Genomic DNA, 21,220 nt, shown 5'->3' with positions numbered 1-21,220 from the left:
GTTGAACCTTAATGCAGTTAGAAATGCTCACTTCCAGTCTGCACGCTTGGCACTGTGTGTGCAGTGAGGGGGCTGCTATACCAGCTGGTTGTGCACATATCCCATCAGCAGGTTACAATCTCTTCTTCTCTGCCAGACCCAGTGGATAGAATAATATACTGTCAAATTTGGCATTTGCATTAAGATCTGCTTTCCTCTGCTATGTATGGAGACATTATCCAGTGTTCTGCTGAGACACATCAAGAGCTAAGGTCCCTGCTGTGTTTTATTTACTATTGGCTGACGTGCATGGACAGTAGAAAACAAATGTAAACACAAATTGTTGCTGTGAACTACAAAAGCACAGCACGCTTCCTGGGGATTTATGACCATCTGGGAAGAAGGGAGGAACTGGGGGCAGCCCGAGGTCATCAGCTGCTGCACCTTGTTGGCAGATCCCAGCACGGTTTCTGTGCCACTGATCACTCCGGTAAGGTGGGTGTACAGATCTGCTCTAAAAATAAGGCCAGATCTTCAGGTAGAGGAAGATGAAGCCAGTGGGGTTGTGCTGAAGGCTTCCATAATTTTTCTGGAAAATCCATGCAACTCTTGTTCTGGATGTGGCAGGCTGATTGCTAAGTGCCCATTTATGTGGAGATTTAAGCTGTTGGCTAACGGCTGTTCTGGCCAGTCTGTATGATATCCTTAAATCCTGAACAACACACAGATTCCTCTTCTTTCATCTGATTAAAATTTTCATGTGCAAAAAAAGGCTGCATTAGCTGAAGTTCCCTTGTGCATCAGCCTCTCGCAGAGCTCTGTTAGTTGCATAATATCATGTTGGCAACAGTGCTGCTGGTGAGGTAAATGACCCTTGCGTACAGTAGCAATGCACATGAGCTTATTATCTTCTGAGACCTGGCATCAAGTCACCTTTGGGGACATGGTGACAAGACAGGCTTCAAAGTGAGTCACCACTTGTTCTGGGAAAGATGAGCTCTTGCTGCTTGTGTTGGTGCCAAATGAGATGCTGGCTCATGGAAGCATTATAGTGGTACATTTAAAAAAAAAAAAAAAGACTCTTTTCATGAGAAAAGGACAAACCTGTTGTGGTATTCCCAAAACAAAGCAGCCCAGGACCTTCGCAGCATCTGGGTGAAACAGAGAGCCTGCTAGGCTGTTTCACTGCTGCCCACCACTGAACAGGAGCAGCAAATCCATCAGCTTGGACAGATTGCCCTTGTGACAGTGATTCATTAGCAGTTGTCACATCAGTTTTGTCTCCATGGCAGCCTCAGGTCTGACAAATGTGACAAAGCTGTGTTTTATCAGCAAATTCCCTAGCAAATCCCTTACAGGCCCTAGTCAGGAAAGCATATGGATAAGAGAAAATTATTCTTCCTGCTCTTCGTTACTGACTGTTTCTGTTCTTTGTATATGAACCAGCCAGCTAGGACTAGTTGCATTCCTCTGTAATTTGCAGTACCTCCTGTATGTGGCTGAGCTAGTGATGAATTGATACCTTTTGTCATTTGTTAAGAAGTTTTATTCATTGTTTCAACAGCCGTGGAAACATCAAAGGTCAGACTGAACTTTTGGGGAAACTGGGTGGAAGCACTGGTTTCTGACAACTACAGGGCAGGCTGGGGCACCTTTGGGTCAAACCGGCTGTTCTGCAGTGGACATTCAGATAGGTACGTTGGCTTCTTCAGGAGAAATGCTGGCTGGGATTCATCTGTGGAGTAAGCAGTCAGGCTTACTCTGTTGCAGGCTGTTTGTTTGTTTTTGGTTGTCTGGGAGTGAGTTCAGGAGCATTTCATTTATATTTATCTCATAATCTTATCTCCCTTTGAATTTCCTCACTGAACACTATAAGATGAAGCAATATGCAACTATTTTTTTTATCTGTAGGTCATCTATTAATATGTCATATGACAAATCGCATACAGATATGAAATGAGGTAAAAAGAATAAAATGATAGACATTCAGAAATTGCTTTTTATCACCAATCTTTCAATTTTGAAATCTAGAATGATCTGCAATATAAGTATTTGATCATTTTTTTGCAGAGAAGGTAAAAGGAAGGAGGAAGATATTAGCTGAATAAACTGGATAATCTGATTAAAAAAAAAAAAAAAAGAGTTGGAGCTTTGGAAGGTATAATATAATTGCCCTTTCCTGAATTGAATCAAATCTGTTCATAAGCATTCAGTCCATCTATACAGGGAATTGCAAACAGGATACAGCTTTGCTAATACTGGCAGGTAATGGATTTTTTTTTCCTTAAGCGATAGACCACTTGGGCTTTGTATCAGAAGGTCATGAGGTTGTATCCTGATACTACACACTGGTCATGTGCAGTCTAGCTGATATCTCTGTGTGTATAGTATATATGTGTGAATTACTGCTCACCACAGATAGCTATATAAACAGACTTCAAGCACTGAAAATGTGACCAGCAACATTTTGTCTCCAAACCAGTTTTTGTTCAGGAGATCCTAAATTTACCCAGCGGAGATTTCGAAGAGAGTAGAGGCTAGCCTGCTTAGATCAAGACTACATTCTGGGACTGACCATCTCATTCGACCACATCAAGCCTTTGTACAGGCGGTGCTGAGTAACTCCCGGGCTGGTGTTTTCCAGTGTTATCTCAGAAATAGGAAATGGGTCAGCTGCTCACAAGTACAGTGTTCATAGTGACACAGTTGTCATTCCGAATTTGGAGGTGATGACTTTGAATGAACCACATATAGATGAATATATATATTTATAAAAAGAAATTAAGATATACCTCAGAAAAATGAACTCTGTCTTGTGCTAATGGCAACTGACTGCTCCCCTGATCTCTGTGGGAGCAATTGCAGAGGGGGGGAACAAATCATCTTTCTGAATGATCAGGTGCACTCAGCAGAAGACAGAATGAAAGACAAGGGACAGAAATGTGTTTGTTCTTGAAGACCACCATGTGCCTCAGCATAGCTGGGTCTTGTGCTGCAAGGAATAACTTTTGGTTTACAGTTTTAAAGCAAATTCAATCAGACTCTCTATTTTGAGAGTGTGAAGACTTATTAAGAAGGGGAAGGCAATGCTTAACTAATGAAGTATTTATTTACAATATTTGACATTCTATTATGTCTCTGACAATGAAAGTACAATGGTCATCATTTGAGGACAGCTAGTCAAAAGGGGTTGATAAAAATGTTGTATTGTATGAACTTTGTGAGTTAGCCTGACTGACACCAGCATGATTGTTTCCAGAACTTCACTCAGACTTGTGGGGAGCTAATCACCAGTGTAAGGACAGACCCAGACGTAAGGAGTCAGTCTGGCATTATCTTTGCCTTTTAATGTGGGGGGCAAAGCCAAATTTAAGTGAAGCAAGCCTGGCAAGAGGAACGCTTGTTATGAGCTCAAGGGCAGCTGGTGGCAATGGTATGCAGCATTACCGATTTTATTGCATATTCCTTTTCAAAGCTGCAGCAAAATTAAGCTTTAGTTGATTCATGAAGTTAAGTGTGAAATTTTCTCCTCTCCCAGCAACAATCAGTCACAGCAAGTTACCTCTTTCATTGCACCTTTCTGGAATGCGGTGGTCATGCAAGAAATTGTGAAAGCATCATAGTAAACTCAGATTGCTAGGATGTTTGAAGAAAAACTACTCAAGTGAAACTAACTTTTTGGTGTGTGTGTGTGTTTTTCTCTCCTCCTGTACAGTGTTCAGAATGGTAAGTCCTAGTCTGTGGCTAAGTTTCCTAGGTAGCAAGTGTAATAATAACTGGGTTAATAAAAATTAGGCCTGATAGCATCGCTGTTGAATTAACTGGCCTACTGCCTTACTTTTACCTTTAACTCTCCAAAAGACAGACAGACAGACACACACAAACTGGTTTTGAAGAGCCTTTAATTATCTTCTGATTATGAATTATCTTCTGGTAGGAAGAATAAATCAGTCAGTATGTACATCCATTTGCTCATTTCTTTCCTGTCACAAATCTGTGGTTAAAAATAGAGTACTCACAAAATCTCTTCATCCAGTATCTCAATGGGAAGTTTGCATTTCTATTCTGTTTTTGTACCCAGCACATTCCTGCAGGCAGTTCAGAAGGGGAAGTGGAAAACTGGCTTTTTAGAACTGTGCTAAAGTGCTTAGTTTCTTAGCTATTTGCATCCTAGTTGGGGATTTTTACTCTGACTTTAAAATCTTTTCCAAGAAAAATGAATTTGAAGCCCAGACAGTATTCCCATATAACTGACTGAGTCATCGTCCTTGGGAATCGAGGGATCACTGTCACCTAATAACTAAGATGACCAGATAGTTAGGAATTTGTTGTAAGCTTATATTAGACCACTTATTATTTTTTCTTATTATTGTACAGTCATATATGGAGAAAAGCTGTCATTATTCTGAGACTGGTTTTCTTTGTATTGATGTGGTAGCAACCAAAACAAAAAATGGTTGGACTCACAAGGGGTAAGATGGAGAATTTAGACTGTTGTAATGCTAGTTCTGTTAGTCCCTATAATAACATACTCTGCAGTAGCTGGAGAACAGGCACCCAGTTTGGATGCGAAATTACTCCTCAAATTCAGAAGCACTCCCTAGAGAAAGACAGGATCAATTTTCTGAAGTATTTGAGCACTTGGTTGGACTAAGAAATTTTAAAATTGTAAGAAACAGCTTGAAGCTCTATTGAAATAAAAATGAATTTGACTTGTAGGTAGATGTGGAAATTTTGCTAAAAATTCATTACAGTTAAAAGACTTCCAGGTATCTATTGTGGTCCAACGACAATGCTCTCAAAAGCCCCATGGTCCCACTGACTTATAGAAATGTTGAAGTCCTGAGTGCTCTGGAGGTAGAACTCAAATTCTGTAAGCACCTTTGCAAGCTGTTCCTGTACCTATGCTCTGTGTTCTTGTGTGTGCTAAAATGATGTATCTTTGAACTGATATGAAGTCACATTGGCCAAACTGTATTTACTTTTTTCAGATAGAAAAAGCGTGCTTTTCAGGTCAACAACTATGTAGCATCATCACTGTAGCAAGAAACGTGAACGGTTTTCATTTTAGATGAAAAGAGAAATTGAAACCAAGTTGTCCTAAGCTGTGCAGAAGCTGGTTCAGCAAGGGCTAAGAAGATTCACCTGGGAGTCTGGGGTCTTTGGGCAGCATTCCTTTTGCAGTTGTTAAACAAAAGAGTGGTCAGGAGCAAAGAATAAGAGGTGAAAAAAGTGATGAAAGCAGAAGGGTAAGGGGAGAGTGTCTGCACCATACAAATTAAGAGGGATGTTTAGTAAAAAGACGGTTGAGGGATTTTCTTTCTCCATCAAAAACTTTTCCCTGTTTCAGGGCTTTGCAGCTCTCAGAGGTAAGAATTTCTTCCTTATGTCTAGCCTGCACTTTTTCAGTTTAAAACAGTTACCTCTCGTCCTGTCAGTACACTCCCTGACAAAGAGTACCTCCCCAGTTGTTCTGTAGGCCCCCTTTAGGTACTGGAAGTCTGCTATAAGGTCTCCCTGGAGCCTTCTTTTCTCCAGGCTGAACAACCTCAACTTTCTCAGCTCTTTTTGTTGTTGTTTCTCCAGCCAATAAATCTGTGATGTATGCAAAGCAGCAGATCAGGTCTTAGAAAACTGAGTCTGCATGTAGATGCCTATACAGACTTTGTTCTTCCTCTCTCACTAGATAAAAAGGTGTATATCCAGGAGGCTGTGCAGGGTATTGTATTCAGTTCTGTTCTCTATCTGAAAGCTGTTAGTGAGTGGAAAAGAAATTGCACTCACTTCCAGTTGTGGGAAAGATGTGAAGACAAATGCTCTGGAGGGAAATTGGCATGCATGACTTTGAACAGATGAGGAAAGGAAAGGCATGGCTTTAAAAATAGTTGAATAATTAGATCTCATTTAAGTGATGATTCATAGAACACAGTTTTGGCTGTGTTTTGATGGAATCTTTAGAAGAAGCAGTAGCTAAAAGCTGAATGAAAATGCACCGAAGTTCTTGTGGCACATTGCTTTCTTACATAGAAGGTGAACCTCTTTCTGATATTGGAGTTATAGCTGCCATGCTCTTTAGTTAACATAAAAACATTAAAAATACTTGCTACCTTAGTCGCAAGTAAAGCCACTCAGAAATTAATTTAGAAAAGATACTCTGCAGCAATTGCTGTCACAGCATGGTTCACTTTAAATTCTGTCATCCATCCTGTAAAGCAGTTGCCCAGTGTCAGCCAAATAGAGTTTGAAGGCTCAGAGGGATCTAGACTGATTTACTATACATTTTTAGATGACCAGGTCACTGAAATGTAAGAACACTACTAAGCAAAGGAGATGCAGTGGTGGTTTTACACTGGTCAAAACACATGCTTTTAAGTCATCAAATGGAAAGTTTTTGCCAGCACGTGAATGTTTGGTTTATAGTTAGCAAATAAATCACTTTCACTGTGGAAGAAGACCATACGTGGTGGCTGTTGTCATTTCCTCCATACCCTGTGGAAATCTGATTTTGTGGTATGTTTTGGGTATATTCTGAACAAGTTATGGCGTTCTAGTGCAGTAAGTGTTGTGAGTTAGCTGAGAAAATTTAGTATTTAAAAATGGCACGTCAAATCACTGGTTGGATTTTCTGGGCTGAAGATTACCAAGCTGGTTGATTTTAGAGGTTTTTTTTTTTTCCCTTCCTTCCCTCTCCCAGTGTGGCAATTGTGCTAGCCCAAGGATTTTGGTGTAGTTATTTAAATTGCATTTAGTTTGTGGTGCTTTGACATCAGACGCGTCTTTCATCTTGCAGCATAGAGAGAACAATTGATTAAAATGTTAAAATGTTGTTAGATCTCTTGCAATTTTTGGTGTGCTTTTTTTTGCCAGAGAAATATTCTAAGACACAGTGTTAGAAAATGGAGCCAAATACTGCAAAAAACAGTGAACCTGTAGGTTGAAATGGTCATACAGACCAGTGTGGTTGGATCCCAATTCGTCTTGAACATCAGAGGGTAGCAACTCCCTACAGAGCCTAAGGGAGGTCTCAAGACAGCTCTGAAAATTTAGGTTGTCTAAATAATCCAGTATCTTTGTGGTGCATCTCAGCTGCAGAACATGTGATGAATAGAAAGCACTGGTTATTTACTTTGCATTTTGAAGTTGTCAGGAAGTATTACAGTGATACTGTGCAGGAGTAATAGTGCTAGTGTGCTGTATAGACAGTCTGGTGGTGAGTTACAAGCAGAGCTGAAGTACAGTTGAGATCTGACTCCCACTTAATGCTGTTAATAACAGAAGGACCCTTCTGATGCCTTTCCAGCTTCAAAGTTTGGAGCTGTGTACACACAGTAGGTTTCGTTTTACTTTAGTCCTGTGGTACATAACTGCACTTGCTTCTTTGTATCTGTGGGCAGTTGGATTCTGCTGCATTTTCTCTTTGTGGATGATCATGGTTGAGAAGTTTGCTAATCTCTATTGGAATTGACAGGGAAAAATATTAGGGATATGGTTTTGAAACTGAAAAATGCAGCACTATAATAAATTGTGGCTCTCTGGTTGAACACAAGGATGAAATTCATTCCAGACTCTGGACTTCGAATGGGACAGTTTATGAATGGAGCTGCAGCCCCTGGATTGTATTTCAGCATTAGTCTCTAGTTTGGAATTGTGCTATTTCCAACATCGACAAGGATACATATTTTACAAGCTTTCATTCTTCCACTGTTAAGACTGTTCACATGTAAAATCTGTTGTGCTGCAGATGGCTGTGGAGTATATGCCATAGGGAAAACACTTCAGTTTTGTAAATAAACAGGTTAGTAACTGTTGTCTGAAATTTACTTATTGAAAATGGCTCTATATTTAGTTGAAGGAAAACTGGCTAATGCTCAGAGGAATCACATTTCTCTCTGTTCATGTCTTGTTTTATGGTCTTCAGCTGTGTCCCACCTCTGTCAGCTGTCAGACAGGGATAACTGCTAGACAGCCTCACAGCCATGTACATTGCTTATTACCATCTCATTAGAAGCTTAGATGAAAGCCACAGTCTCTAGTAGATGTGACTTAGTATTGGTTATCCTCAGGTGAACAAGCCAGAAGGCAATAATGTCTTAGTTATTCAATAAACAAAGTAAAATATGCTTAGATAACATGTATTAGGAAATTGGGAATCTTGGACTGAAGTTTAAACTTTCTGGCCCCTGCTGTAGAGAAACAGCAGCTGAGAAATAGATGCTTAAAGACAAAGAAGGAGCCAAAACCTCCTGTCAGTTAACATACTGTGGTTTCTCCCCTTGCCTAAAACAGTTTACTTTTAAACCTCTCAGATGGATTATGTTATAATGTTGACAGTAACAAAAAATGATATGCAAAACAGAAAAGAAAAGCTTAGGCAAAAAGTTTGAAGTGTGATTTTTTACATCTGTTAAATGGAAACTTTTTTTAAAAAAATTTCTTCTTCTTCTTCACCATGATATTTAAAGGTGATGAATTCCTGTAACTGGCTGAGAAAAGGTAAATTCTGTTTTAAGGCTATATTTATGTCTGTCTTCGTTCTTTCTGCTAGGTTGTAGTTTCAAAGCATAGAAATGTCATTTTTTTTTCTTTGAGCTAAGAAAAATATTCTCTAAGTAACCGTGTGTGGAGTTTAGACTAAAAGTTGAGACATGGGCTAGATTGTCAAAAGCATCTGTTTGAGTTGCACTTGAGAAAAATGGAACGACAGGTACAATACAAGCACCTCATTTTGACCAGTTTGCTAACTTGTGCGTATTGGGCAAGCAGAGGTAAATGACACCTTGTAAATTGGACTCTGTTGAAGTATGCTGCCCTATCTATGCAAAGAATTTCCTCTTTCCCCCTCATTATGACAGGGCTGATGTTGCTCATCTGCAGCAGAAATCTGGGAGCCAAGTGTTTCATCCTGTCTCACCAACTGAATTTAAACTATCTATAGTGGAATCAGCTGATTTGGTCTGTATTTAGTCCAGGCAGCTAGAAACAGAAATTTCCTCTTGTTTCATTTAAAACTAATATTATTAGCATAGATTATGATACTGTTGAGAAATATTCCTCAGAAAACACTAATATACTGTGGTCTATGCACCATCTTTGCAGGACAGATAAGATAAAAACACTGCTAATAATACAGGGCTGCAGGTTTATCAATGTCTAGCAACTTCATCCCTGAACTGCCAAGAAAGACTTTTGGTTTTGCCTTGGCTTTATTTATTAATAGGGACATACAGAAACTTTGGTCAAATAGAATGGTCAAGTAATCTTTTAAAACATGATTGTGTGTGTGCGTGTTTTTTAATAAACAGAAAGATAATTAAAAATGGCTCTGTAATAAGATCTGTCTTTTCAAAGAGCAAATTGTGATAGAGGTGTACCAACTAGTTTGTAGCATGAGCTTGGCTGAGGTGGACAGGCACCTAAATATGGAGTAGGTCTGGAGTTTCCTGAAGTTAGGGACACTAGAACCAACAGGAAATGGCTCTCAGGAAGGGACTCCTTCAAAAACAAAGCAAATTGAAGGCTGAGAGGAGCTTTTTTATCTCGCTATAAATGAACTGAGGAATAGAATCAGAAGACAAAGAAAAAAACAATTTAGACTGAAAACAATGTTTTCACAAGAATCATAGAATGATTTGGGTTGGAAGGGACCTTGAAGATCACCTAATTCCAACCCCTTGCCGTTGGCAGGGACACCTCCCACCAGACCAGTTTGCTCAAAGCCCCATCCAACCTGGCCCTGAACACTGCCATGGATGGGGCAGGGACCAGGGACCATCTGAAATGGCAGAGGGAGCTACAGTTACTTCACTGATCTGTTGGGTCCCTTACGTCCTATGTAGAAGGGTCACTTAGAGCTTTCCCTTTCAACTGATGATTGACATTTTTTTTTCTCTCTGGTTTTAGTTCAGGTTCTCTTAATAGCCTTCACTGGTAAGGAGGTGTGCAAACAGCAAAGTTGGAAAGGATGTTGCAAATTTTTTTGTTTTTTAATTTAATTAAGCTTTGAAAATTGTTACACAATTCAGATAAATTACCAGAAACATGCTTGTGAACTGTTCTCAAGAATTTTCTTTTAAAACAGACGGTAGGAATCTGGGTCAAATCCATTTGTTAAGTGGTGTTTTAAAATTCTTTTATTTCCAAAGCATTAGTTTAAATGGTTATTTGTCCATACATTTCTATTTTTGGTTTCTTAATGCAAGTACAAATGTAAATATTTCTTTCTTTTCCTGTTCTGTCCGTAAACTTTTGACTTGGATACCTATTTTCCAAAGAAAATTTTTAATCATAGGATAGCTTTTTCTGAAACTTGTACTTGAGGGTCTGTTTGCTTTCTGAGGTGTGGGTTTTTTGTTGCTGTTTATAGTGTACAAAGAGAACTTTAGTTTTACCTCCCCTCCTCGACCCTAACAAACCCCAAACCCCACGTTTTGCATGTACTCTGGGGGATTATTGGGAACTCTGGTGAGAAGAACAATGTGAAGCAACTGAGTCTAGCAGTACTGATGAACTTTCAAAGAGATCTGTATAGAAAGTAGGAGCTCGTTTTTAGATTGAGTCAGTGTAAAATTCTCTGGCATGTTCTTCAGGCTGAAAACCTGATGAACTGCTTGTCTGTCTGAACCGCTGTGTCCGTATGGAGCAGACATGCTGGTGCTTCTGCAGCCATCCCTGTCATTCGTTCACAACGTATCCTTAGGAAGACCCTTTCTTACCTCCCTTACCTTCTTTATATTTGTGTGGAACTGTTCATCTCCACACAGCTCTGAATGAGGGTGTGTATTAAAACACCACCTATAGGCTAAGATAAAGACTCGAATTACTTGGTCAGTCTGAACAGGGCCTTTAGATCCCGTCATTCAAAGTTAAAGTCTTTTCCCCTCTCCAGCTCACTTTTGTTGTTGTTGTTTTGTTTGTTTAGCTTATAGAACTCACTAGTGCTATTTAAAGTAAGCCTTAGAAATAAGATTCAAACTACAGTACAGTGGCCCTTGGCCGCAGTCGTGATGCCTGGACTCCCTTTGCCTAGTGGAAGCTATAGAGGTCCTTTGTTATTCAGGCAGAACTGTTGATTTCAGCAATAAAAGTACTTCAAGGTTCACCCTGTTGGCACAAAGAGTATATTTATTCTGTGACATGTTACTGTCAGGTGGGTATAAAAGTGCATCTATAAATTTCCTAGTTGTGAACTGCTGTTGTTCACAGAAAAACTGATAGAAATGCATCTTCCAATTTTGAGCATTCCGAGCAAACTAAAATGCTTGCTTTTATGCAAGCTGACTTCAGTGAGCTTTTGGACTGACTGTTTTATCAGTAGGGATGATTTTATAAATCAAGAGCAAGTAGTTCAAAATGCTCTGGGCATGGTGGTTTTTTTATAATTCTGGCCATGGCCTTATATCATTTTCATGTCTGTAAGTGACTGATTTCTGAGATATCTATAATTTTAAAACTGACTTAGAAGCAAGGTGCTTTCTGCACAGTCCATTATTATATATATTCTATATTGTATGTATAATATTCTGTATTATATATAGAAATAACCCAAAGGTATTTCTATTTTGCTCATTGTTTCTCCTTAGATGTTTGAGTTTCTAGGTGACTGGACGACCCAGGCAGATTGAAATTTTGCAGTGTGTAGTAGTAGATAAAATAACAAGTAGAAGTTGATAAACTTAGTTTTATTGGAAGTAAATTTCCTTACTAAATTAGAAGTGTGTAAAAACTCTTTACCTTGGTTTATTGTTGACCTTGTTACTGAAATTTTCACACAGATTACAGTGTTAGATCTGCTGTATGACCCATTGTCATCAAAGCAATCTCGTTGTCTAACAGCACAATGAGTAATAGGGCTTGGCTGAAGCAGGGTAGCTTTGAAAGAAAAGGTTCAGCTGGCAAATAGCTTTTATTTCTTCCTTGAGAAGAAGAAAAGTTTTTATTGAAATAAATGTGCTGTCCTTAGCATGGGTAAAGTACCTTGTTGACAGTGCTTTGAAAGATCTCTGTAATACATTTAAAGAGGTGTTTCCTCATGTGGAATTTTGGCTCCCTGTTTTCTGTCTGTTTTCGCTGGGCATTCACTTGTGTAGTTTCTCTGAAAAGACACTGTAGTGAATGACATACACTATAAGTTGTCCTCTTGTTCCTTGTAAGAAGTGCAATTCCTTCTTGATGCCTGAAAGCCTCGTTCTGTGAGGCAAGGGTGAAAAATATCCATCGAGAAACATGAAGCTCAGCGGATCCTCCATCAAAGGTGTCTTTGCACGTACACCCTAGGCTTGCTGTCTAGCTTCATGCTTCTTGCATTGAATGAATTGCCTGGTTAAAGCAGATAACATCCAGTTTATATCAACTGTGCCTGAGAATGATTCATCTTTTCAAAAGCACCTAAAAGTTTCACGCAGTTGCATACTGTTGACTTTCAATAATATTTAAGCTCCTAAGTAAACAAGCCCTTGATAGGCATTGGAATAACACTTTTGTTAGCGCTTAACATGAAGGCAGTGTTTGGTAGTTGCCTGGAACAGCAGAGTTCGGTGGAAGCCTGTTTTGTTTTGGCAGGAGAAGAAGAGACGCTGTGCACCAAATCAACTGAGCGTGGAGGAGATCAAAGCAGTGAGAGGCTGGAACAAGTAGGAGCATGACTGCTTCACCTGTAGGCAGTTACATGCCTGTATGCATATCCTTGATGCAGAGCTGCTGTACTTACCTCTGGGATGTTCAGCTGCCCATGGAACAGAAGGTCCATTTGGTGCTTTGCAAAGCTGCCTTTGAACGGTCTTTCGTGCACCCACATAGGGGCTGTGCTTTATATGTCAGCAAGTCAAAGACTGCCAAGTACCACCTCTTTCCTTTCAGGGAGCATCTCTATGTTGGAACAAATATATGAAACCTCTTACATAGCACTTAATTTTAACGCTCATTCTAGCACTTGTATAGCATTATTAAGTACACAAAATGCAGAAGAAACTACTATCTCTTCCCTAAAAATTACGTGTAGGGAAAGGGTGGACTGATTAATTTCAGTATAGTAAAACAGAAAATGGTGGATACAGAATTTTGCATAAATCTTCTTAGTTATAGTTTTAAGTGTAGTACTGTCATGTAAAAGTGTAGCCATAGTTAGGATCCAAAAGAACTCTTTGTCAATAGAGTCTGTTCAGTTTCAGCTACATTATTCATAAGATTCATTCCTCCCTCCAGCTGTTTCCACAAATTGAAAGACTTTATTTCAGCTTATAAATGCTATTTCCCCATTGTTCATGCCCACAGCTATTTTCCATGGCCAAGTACCCATCTCCCCACCCCCCAAGAAAAGAAATCCACACCCTATAAAAGAAGCCACGTAGAGTGGTCCTTTGAGGAGAAAATGGCACAACATTGGAGTTACCATCTGCAAAACTTCAACAGTTGGTATTTTTTGTTGTGTATCTGTGGCTGGGTGGGGATATTGGGCACAGAGCAGAACATGGGGTGTGGCTACATTACCAAAGGGTTTTCAGTTTTGTGTTGTGGCTTCAGTTTTCTCTTAAAACTGAAAAAGACAAAACTTGCTTCTTCAAGAACTGAAGAGCAGTCACTTGATATTCTGGTGGTACAGCTACAGTAGTAGGAGAATTTGTTGCTCACAGAAACTCCAGATGTACTGGCTTTTTAATAGGAAGACTGGTCAAATGGTTAAGAAACTACAGGTGTCTGGAACAGCACAAATAATACCTTGAATCTGTGCCATAAAATTAAGCTACAGACTTTTACCAAAAAAAAAAAAAAAAAAAGCCTTCTAACTTCAAACCATCTTCATGCATGTATTTTCTTCAGAGCCCCAGCTGGAGCATAGCTGCTGTGAAGATTCAGCTAAACTGAATTGCATGTTTTTGACACCCCTGGACTTTCCAAGATCAGAAAAAGGATCCTTAGCAAGACTGCCGCATCTACAACACAGGATAAGGAAAACCCCTTGTATGTGGATGTCCAACTGTGAATTCTTCTTTCAGGTTAAACAGGAAAAGATTTGTCTAGGGAAAATGAGGAGAACAGATTGTCACAGATATTAAACACACACCAGAAAAGAGATGCAGTTACTCTGAACAAACCGCTGGAATTGGGGGTCTATAGGACCTGTGAGTCCTGGGGCTTTTATATCTCCTATAAATTTCCAGGCACATTATCAGCTAAAATACCAGAGCCCCAAATCATATGAGTAGATAGTCACAAACGATTTCTATAATGTACTCATAATCTTATAAATCATTACCATTTGGTGTTACAAGTAGATTTGTTTTGTTCTAGAAAGGATGAAATCTGCTGTTAGTCTGCCTGCTATATGCTAGGTACAGTTAGGATTCTGCCTGCCCCTATAATACAAATCATGGTCTTAGCATTGTAAAAAAAAAAAAAAAATCACAGGTTTTTATCTACCTTTTGGAGGATGAGGACTAAGTTTTGAATGAGCCATGGCCAAGTTTGTGGTATCAACTGGAAACTGGGGAATTTGGTAATGCAGACTTCATGCCAGACAAAACTAGTTCATTTCTGTGTAGAATGTTTAGATTTTTTTTTTCATTAATTAAACCCAGGAAAAATATCTTCACATGAAGTTGAAACTGAAGAGTTTTTGCATGATGGATTTTATAAGCCTCAAAAGCCTTATTTGTTTTATGATGATGGATTTTTTTAGCAGAAAAGCATTATTTATAATCTGTGCATTTTTCTTTAGCTAATTTACTTACTGGAAGGCAAGTTTTGTTTGTGAAGTTTATAAACAAATTATGTACTGCAGTGTATACATAGTTGTGTATAACTGCACAAATGTGTGTATCTGTAATAACTTGTCTCCTTGCAGATGCACATTTTCAATTCTCTACTTACTGGCATTAGGTATATATACAAGTGAATTGAAAGAGGAATAAGGAAAGAATAGGAGACAGGAGAAAAGTCTGGGATACAATTTCATTTCTGATATCCTCTGTGAACACCAGCAAAGGAGTGTGAAACTAGACATTAGCTGAACACTATATAAACATGAACACTATGAAGAAGACACAGTTGGAGTTTGCCCTTTTGCTAGGTGGACTATATGGCTGACCATAAAAAACCTGGTTTGATGTTTTTATTTGTTGAAGAGATGTGTTAAGAGTAGACAGTGTCATTCAGAAAGCCATCCTGATGCAGAGTTACTTTTCTAGAGTAACGACACTTTAAAAGATACAGTAAAATTATTCCTGTATAGAGAGCAAATTTAAATTAGATGTCTACACTGTTCTGCTTAAATCCATGAGAAAGAAGAAGAGGAACAGGAATACCAGCCTCAGTGTCAGGCACATGTGAAGCATGTTTGAAGGCACCATTTGAAAGTTTTTTCCAGTTTGGACTCCCATGAGATAAGAAAAGTTTGCATCAAACTTTGCTGTAGGCTTATTTACTTTTGGAGTGAGAGTGTACATGCATTCAGATAACAGTTTTTACACCATGGTCTTGTCTTGAAGGATATATTTCTATATGGGGGCTGTACCAAGTTTACCCTACAGCATGCAGAATACTCTCACTTTGGTGAGGAGCCAAAATGTTCCCTGTAAGGGAAAGGGGACTGAAATTGTATCTGATCTGAGTACTAATCTACATCCCTCAGGCTTATCCTGCGGCTGTTTCTGTGTCGCAAAGGCAACACTGGATATGCCTTTTCAATGAGATCATGCAAAATCAAATTGCTATTAAATTATATTTCACTCACAGTTTTGAATTGAGTTAAAGTATGAGCACTAGTGCTAAAACTTTGGGTAGAAATACCGATGCCAGACTGATGCTCCAAATGCTGTCTGGATAAAATTAATAATTTCACACAGATATTTCAAGCTCATGTTACATGTTTTAATATTGTTAAACATAAGTGATAGCACATAACAGCACGGCAGCCAATCTGAAAACAAGCAATGGGACCCTATTCCTTAATGTACTGGCTACTTGCTCTTCCTGGACATGTGTAGCTGAATGGAACAGAGTAGGATTGTGCTTTCTTCTTTATTTTTTTGATGCTGTGTACTCTCCTGTGCTCTGGCAGTAGGGCTGTTAGCAGTTCCTATGCAAGCAGAGAAGTGAGATTTGAGAAGTCAGAATCACCTGAGCAAGATGCAGTGTGGGAGAGGTCTGTACGAGGCCGTGTGAAGGGGTCTAGGTGACAGGGGTCATGGGCAGCAGTGCTTCTCAAACAACAGCTGTGGGCCTTGGTCCTCTCCAATGGATGAAATGGTCAAGTCTTGTAACAGTGTTCTGCATCAGGTTTATTCCTGCTCTGCAGATTGTGAAGAAAGATTGTTCCCTTAGCAGAACTCACCAGTACGGTGGGTCTATTCAAGCCTGCATCTGGGAAGATAGTTAGTGCCTTCATTTATGAAATTCCTATCACAGAATTGTAAGTTCTTTGGAACAGCGACTGGTCTCTTGAGAGACCTCTAACATCTCACGTACACTGCAGTATGTAAATCATTTTAATAAAGGAAAAAAGGGGAAGCTCTTCCAAATCATCAAATACCATCTCACAGCCTGGAAAGGTTTAAAAGATGTTTGATATCATTCATGGTTTGTTTGTGGGTTTGTTTTTGCTCTGCCTTTCTCTAAAATCCCCTCACTCCCTTCTGCCATTCTGAATGTAATGTACATGAGAGCAGAGGTAGTGTGTCTGTGGCCACAGTTCCGGCTTCCTTGCTCTGCTGGAGCACGTGTTGCTCCAGGAAGCTTCAATAGAAACCTTGTGCTGGTAGGAGCCACAGTCCACAGCAGTTAGGTGGCTGTGATCAGCTCAGTAGGCTGGGTGGGTGTTTCACTGCCTCCTACTACAAGGAATGTTAAAACAGGTTTAAGTGTTTCCAGTTGTTTCACTGTCTAGTGGCCGGAGGCCTGATGAAAGGAGATTTATAACACTTACGCTTGTGGTAGCTTGTCAAAACTTTCCTTTCGTGCAGGTGACAAAGGTCCGTGCTGTGGGAGCCGATCTTTTTTCTTGAGAATAGTGCCTCCTCTTCTGATGGCTGTGTGTACCTGTGACTAAGAAATAGCTGGGAAGATGCTCTCTGCAAATTCACAAACCGGCTTGTAGGTACTAAGGGAAGAAAGCTCGTTAGCACAGTAGGTGGGGTACCAGTGGATATAACAGGACCATGGCAACATTTCTTTTGCAGTTTCTTTTCTTCATCATTTTAGCTTATAAAAATATCTCTTCTAGCAAGAAAGAGTTCCTTCTCTCTTGGATCTCATTGGTGTTTTTTACATTTGTGAAGGGCAACCCTTGACATTCCTTATGTTTCTTCTAATGGCTTTTCAGTGTTGATTCACACTTTCCTTTTTTGTTTTAGTGTGGAAGAGTGAAATTCCAGCAAGGCTGACTTAGTGAAAACTGAATTAGTGTTGATGGCTGGAGAGAAATGTAACTTGATCTTCTGTCTCCAGTGCTCGAATCAGGAACTGAAATAATTGTTCTAAGACCCTGGTAGAGTTGCCAGAAAACGGAGCAGTGCTTCTGCCAGATAGTCACCGCAGAAGTGCCAGACATTCCTTCCCTCTTTTGAGCGCGTGTGTGTGCATTTGAGAAGGAAAATGCACACAGGCAGCAGGGGACCATAATACTTTTCACTCTGTGGTGGTCGCAGAGTGTGCAGTGTAGTGCAATACTGCTGGCAGGGCCTGAAGGGATATCAGTGTGTGATGGCTGGCAAGGGGTGCAGACACAGGACTCAAATGTAGGAGTTTTTTTTCTTGCTTTTTCTCTGTTGAATAGTGGCATTAGCCACTCTGTCACAGGGCTTGATGGAAGATATGAGGTAAAGCCACCAGAGAGAGGACTGAAGGGCCCATCACACAGCAAGAGAAGCTAGTTCAGTCCCTAAAGAATTCGTGGCTCGCTGGAAGAGATGGTGTAGGCTGCCAACGACTAAGCCCAGCTGCACTGGTTAATGATTTGTGCTTTTAATTGAAACCGTTGTGCACTACTATAGCCCTGGCTTGTGGGAGCTGCTGGTGCAATAAATCTTGATTTTTCCATATTAGAAAGCTGTGTTCTTTGGGGATTTTAAAGTCTCGGGTATTTTTCCCCTTTTCTGTTGCTATAGCTACTATAATTTTTGTTAACGAAAAGAATAAGAAGTAGTTTGCTGCACTTAGTTTACGTTATTGTGATTCTGATATAGCTGCCAATATTCTCTTGATCCTTTCCTCTCTCCTGTCTCCCCACCATCTGAGTCAGTTCTCTAAACAAACTGCAGGAGGCCAGGATCTGCTATTCTCCTGCAGTCACTAGAGGGTTGTATGTGCGTGGGGGATTCGGCTTCTACCCATGAACTAGGGACTCAAAAACATGAATTTAGTCTTGTGTTTGGATTTTAACCTTGGCTGTATATTAAATGAGCAGCTATGCATAGTTTGGAAACTTCCCACATTTATGGGGTCGCACCCTCTTTGCAGGACAGCAGGAGTTCCAGTCTCTTTCAGTGGGGTCTCACATCAGGGTACCATGGTATTCAGCAGAATAGGGCAGATCCATTTCTGTTGAGGTATCTTTGGGAACATAAGTCTAATCCATGAGGAGAATGTATCTGAGTGTGAAAAAAGATGGGTTTCTTTTTCTGAGGAATGTAGAGTGCACTCTTAAAGTGGAGGGGAAGAAGGGGAGCCTATTTCTTTTTCATCCTTGTTGCCCTTTTTTTCTTCAAGAAATCTCATTTTCTTTTCTCTCTCTTTTTTTTTTTTTTTTTTTGTTTCCTGGCACAGTGTGTTATCTGTCCTTCATCTCACCCTTGTTCTACCTGCCTTCAACCCTGTGACATTTGTCTGATCCTCATCCCTCCTGTTTCTTCTTTACAGTGTGCTTCCTTTATTTCAGGAGCACAGCTAGGAGGAAGGTTGAGGTTCTCTCATTTTGCTGGCACCATACTCCTCTTTAATATTTCTTTTCACTCTTCAGTCATCTGAGATGGGAGCTGGAGCTGAGGCAGGGGACCGACCAAGCCCTCTCTCTGTCAGCCTGCACACACCACACTGTGGTTTATCAGTGTGGGAGCACAGGGTTTTCGGTTTTGTTTGGTTTGGCTTAAAAACTGTAGAGGTTGAAGGAGAGGGAGGTACTAGCCAAGAGGTTCATAAACACAAAGGGAATCTGAATCAGAAAGCCACCATAGACAAAACAGGTGCTCAGCAGGTGCCCTGAGAGATGTCAGCCTGCTGGAGCGCAGATGCAGCAGGCAGGAGGGGTGGCTTTCAGTGCCTGCAGAGGCAGGGGAGGACTGGCTCGTCTCTGTTACTGATGTGTTCAGCGTCAGTGACACCTGCATGTCTGCGCCCCACCATGTATCTGAAGAACTTGAACTTACTAATGAGCATGTCATCACAGCCTGCTTGTGAGCTAAGTCGTAAAGTTATTCCTGGTTCATTGATAGAATGATGATATCTGGAGAGATCAAAGCATAGAATTATGAGGTAGAGAAGCCAAAAAAGGAGCAGCTCTGGGAAAATGGGCCACTCAGCCAAATGCCCAAACGTGGGCTGTGGGCTTAATCTCTGGCAGTGAATTTCAGGATCTCATCTCCAAGCATCTTTCCCGAGACCACAAAAGCAACCTGTCAAATGCAGCTCAGAACTCCTGAATTCTGCAGTCATTGCTTTAAGCAGAGGAACACCGTTTCTAAATGTAAACAGATAAACTCTTCTGAACAGTTCTGGCACAAATCCTCCATGTCAACAACAGACTTGCCATCCCATTTGCTGCTGCTAATGCCTGTGTCCAGGATCACTTCTGGATTTGCTTTGCATAGAGGGGAATTAAAATCTTCTCTGTGCCTTTCCACAGATTCCCTGGGTAACTGCCAAGAGCAAAAGAGGCAGACCCAAGGTTGTTCTCATCTCTTTGTACAAGCCAAGACAATTTTGGTAATATTTTCTACTTATATCCATGAAGTCTCTAGCCAGTTTATCATCCTCCTAGGATGCTCTTATATCAGCATATTGAGACAGTCCATCCAAATCAACTGTTGCTTCACTTGAAGTGTAGGCATTGGCAGCTGCAGTATCACGGACAGGTCCTGCTTCTTGGAGATACTGACTCAGAACACTAACGCCATTAGTAGGACATAGTGATCTAAACGGAATAGGTCCATAGTGACACCATATATCAGTTTGTGACCTTACTGAGGCACCATTATCCAAAATCTTCCACTGCTGCTTTGAATTTAAAACAGCAATTAAAACTTGTAATAATGTCACCTTGCCTTCTGCTAGTACTAATGGGTTTGGTATTCTTTTACTGCATAGTACTAGAGAGAAGTCAGAGTACTTTGCACCTCAGTATAGCATCAGTAGTTGGCATCCCTTACTTCTACTGAAGATCTCTATTTTTCAGTGCTTCTGACGCTTATGAAGCATCCATTCCACATCCCTCTCCAGATGCTCCTTGTAACCCTCCTCTGAAGTTAGTTTTCCTGGTGACACCTGCATCGGCCAGGAGAGTGTTATCTTCAGATTGTCCTTTGCTGAATACTGCTTACAGCCTTCCCTGGGAGCAAACTGCTGTTCAGATTCCTGTAACAGTGTTGGTCCTTAAATGGTCTCAGATTTTCTTCTAATCTCGTTAGCCATTTTGTCTGTTCTCATCTGCTTAGCACTGGGGAAACATAGTCACACAAACTGGATGCTGATCCAGGGCTTTTGCTTTATTGCTCTGACTTGAACAATGCAGCCACTTTGTTCCTCTGTTTATTTACAGCCTGGGCCAGCATACCTAAGGTCACCACATTTCTTTGCAAAGCGTGCCTCAACCTGAATATTCAGTGTGGCAAACAACCTAACCTGCCTCACTGGATTTCAGGGTAATGTTTTCATCAGTCCTTGTTTTATGTATTTTTTTTCAGCTTTGTTTGCTTTTCCAGTATTTTCTTTTTCCCTCCTAGCACCAGAACTTCTGTCTTCGATTTTTCCTTTCTTTTTCAGACCATTTGCTTTATTTGGTGCTTACTCTGTCAGGGATGGAGATCCACCTACAAATCTGTCTGTCCCTCTTCCCTCCCTGCCATCACTGACAGGGGAAGGAAGAAACATTGCTGTTGGTTTGGTAGAGATTGTACTTGTCTGTGTCTCTGTGGCCATGCTGGCCTTTGGTTTGTGTCTTTCCTCCTCTCTGCTCTGAGAAAGGGCTCTGCAGAAAAAGTCTGAAGCAAGCAGAATAAAACAAGCTTCTGAAAATAGGTGATCTGTTGAAAGAGTG

General features: G+C 40.4%; 1 protein-coding gene across 8 annotated transcripts in view; it reads left to right on the top strand.

The window, feature by feature from the left end:
- The window catches only part of DENND2B (DENN domain containing 2B), a 166,964-nt gene that overhangs the window by 49,459 nt on the left and 96,285 nt on the right, over positions 1 to 21,220 (top strand). The window contains exons 4-5 of one of the 8 annotated variants that reach the window (XM_040559047.1): positions 12,538 to 12,608; positions 13,249 to 13,385. The exons of the other annotated variants lie outside the window; for them this stretch is intronic. The gene's annotated coding sequence lies outside the window, so the exon portion shown is untranslated. The remainder of the gene's footprint in view (positions 1 to 12,537; positions 12,609 to 13,248; positions 13,386 to 21,220) is intronic. 8 annotated transcript variants of the gene reach the window in all.

Source organism: Cygnus olor, chromosome 5, assembly GCF_009769625.2.
Source record: "Cygnus olor isolate bCygOlo1 chromosome 5, bCygOlo1.pri.v2, whole genome shotgun sequence".
In the NCBI taxonomy this organism is placed as follows: Eukaryota; Metazoa; Chordata; class Aves; order Anseriformes; family Anatidae; genus Cygnus; species Cygnus olor.
This window is presented reverse-complemented; position numbering and strand designations above follow the sequence as displayed.